Source organism: Octodon degus, unplaced genomic scaffold, assembly GCF_000260255.1.
Source record: "Octodon degus isolate 3935 unplaced genomic scaffold, OctDeg1.0 scaffold00092, whole genome shotgun sequence".
NCBI lineage: Eukaryota > Metazoa > Chordata > Mammalia > Rodentia > Octodontidae > Octodon > Octodon degus.
In genome coordinates this window covers 1,543,167-1,546,069 of record NW_004524668.1, presented here as the reverse complement: position 1 = coordinate 1,546,069, position 2,903 = coordinate 1,543,167, and positions in this window count along the sequence as shown.

Genomic DNA, 2,903 nt, shown 5'->3' with positions numbered 1-2,903 from the left:
AAAAAGAAAGAAAGATACAGATCTCTGTTCATCTGCCTGCGGATGCCAGGGTTTTGTTTTGTTTTTGAGACAGGGTCTCCCTATGTACCTCAGGCCTGTCTTGAACTCACTATGTAGTCCAGCCGGGCCTTGAACTCATGGTGATCCTTCTGACTCAGCCTCTGGAGTGCTAGGACTACAGGTATAGGACACCAGTTTTTCCAGTAACTAGGTGACATAATCCTGTGGAGCCATCATCCTGAATGTGGTTCTTCGTTGACCAAAATGCAATTATATGGCACATGGCTATCCTGTGTTTCTCAAGTATAATAAACTATGGAGCCCTTTGCTTGGGAGTATTTTATTATATTGGTATTTGAAGAACATTTAGAGAAATACTCTAAAATCTTGACTTGGGGTCTGGTTAAAGGATGTTTGTGAATTGAAATTCTTTTATGAATTTCTCTAAGTATGTTATGTCAGACCATCAGCGGGAGCCCTCCTACTTCAATGAATAGGAAAATCACATTGACCAAAATATTAGAATATCTAACAAAATCCAATAAACTGGCCTGACACAAGCATAATGTAGAAAAATCAACATTTGCTTGCAGTGTTAATGACTAAAGTATAAGATATCAGTGGAAACAAACTCAAATCCCAATGAGGGAAAAAAAAAAAGCAAAAAACAGTGAAGGCCTGGCATGGTGGTGCACACTTGTAATCCCAGCACTCAGGAGGCTGAGGCAGGAGGATTACTGTGAGTTCAAGACCAGCCTGGGCTACAAAGCTCAAGGCCAGCCTGAACTGCATAGCAAGAACCTGTCTCAAAAAGAGAAAAAAGAAAACAAACAAACAAAAAAATGTGGGTATAAGTAATAAAGTATATGTCAATTCTAGCTTTTCAATATGATAATTTAGTATTTCAGAGATAGCAGATTTTCTTCAAATTAACCTGTAAATTCAATGAAAATTCCAGTTACATTTTTTTTTCTTTTTTGCTTCTTTGTCATTTTTCTTTTGTTGAGACAGAGTCTCAATATGTAGTCCAGGCTGGCCTTGAACTAACTGTGTACTCCGGGCTCATCTCTGACTCAAGGTGATCCTTCTGTCTCAGCCTCCTGAGCGCTAGGATTACACCCCTGGCTCCAGTTGTCTTTTGTATAATAAATTTATTAAAACATGCTAAACTTTCTAGAAAAGAATAAGAAAGTACAAATAGTTAAGATAGCTTTGTAAAAGACAGAGGATGTGCCCTACCAAGTATTACAGCCTACATAGGCCTATGAGGCTAGCCTGGGAACAGACTGCCTGCAGAAAAAAAAAAATACAAAGAGACGAATTCATATCTACACAAGGATTTATTATGAAATAAAGTGCCACCATAAATAAAAGGAGAAGGACTAGCATGTCTAATGAATGGTGTTCAGAAATAGGGGTTAGGATCTGTGGATAGGTAAAAATTCCCTACACAACTCTGCATAAGGAGGTGGACTCCAGGTGGGTTAAAGACCAAAGTGAAGAATATAAAATTAAAGATGGTGGACGAGATAGCTCAGCGGACTAAGCGCCTACTTAGGCAAGCACAGGGACCTGGGTTCGATCCCTGGCACCACATGCTGCACCAGCCCCGCCCCCAGGCTTGCTGAGCCAGCCACCGAGACCAGGTGTGGTGGCGCATGCCTGTAATCCCAGTGCTGGGGAAGCTGGAAACAGGAGGATCACTACCAGTGCGAACTGTGCGGTGAGACCCTGTATCAAGTGCATTAAAAAACAAACAAACTAAAGGGGATAAATTGGAAGAGAAGAGCATTGTGGTCCAGATGTCATAAAACTTGAAACGCATAAGATACAGGGAAAGATAAAGATCACCAACAGGAATGTGCAGTGGAGATTGGAGATCACCGACAGACAGCTAGAAGGAGCCTTGGCCATCCCTAGATGGAGCAAATGGCTGATATGCAGATCAGCAAGCAAAAGCAGCCCCATAAAAAAAATGGGCTGAAGGCTACGAACAACAGCTGACAGAAACAGGGAGAATGGAGCCTCTGAAGAGCCGCTTCAAGGCAGTAAGTAATGTGATGAATGCAAATTACAACAAGATGGCATTTTTCACCTGATAGAGCCCCCAAAGAAGGGTGAGAAGTGAGGAAACCCGCGCTTTCACGGACAGAGTTGTAGTTTGTTGTTCTCCTTTGGAGGGACAACTTTCCTCCTTAAAAGAAGCAAAAACCCTTAGCCCAGGTAGGAAGTCCCAACCTTTGCAGCTGCTGCTCCTGGAAACGTGTTTGCCCTAGAGCGGCCGGGGGAGATTCTCACACCGGCCCACAGGGGGCGTGCGAGGGTGGGCTGCTGCCCTGTTTATGCTTTCCATGGGTCATTAGGCCAGGAGCCCTCAGGATTAATGCTATTAATCTTGGAATTGGTTCTCAAGAATGGATAGCTTAGTGTGGTGGCAAATGCCTATAATGCTAATCCTAGGGAGGCTGAGGCAGGAGCATCAACCCGAAAGACCCTGTCTCTCTCTTTTTTTTTAGTTTCTACAGGGCATTCAGAGTCTCACTACTAGATCGAACTCATAGTGATCACTGTTTACAGCTTCCCAAGAGCTGGGATTACAAGCACACACCACCACGCCCAGTCTCAATTGCTGTCTCAGCGCTCCCGCCGGCCTGGGGATTGATCCCCCAGCCCCTGCACCTGCTTGCAGGTACTTTAATCCGCTGAGCTATTTGGCCAGCCCTTAAGACCCTGTCTTAAAATCAAACAAAAATAAAGGGGCAATGATGCATTATGCAAGAATATATGCAAAAGCAAAGATTAAACAGGAAATAAGCACACGTACAGGAGGAGCATTTTACATGGATCAGCGGTGGTGATGTACCACAAACTGAGAAGACTGATTTACTCTTAGACTGTTGTTA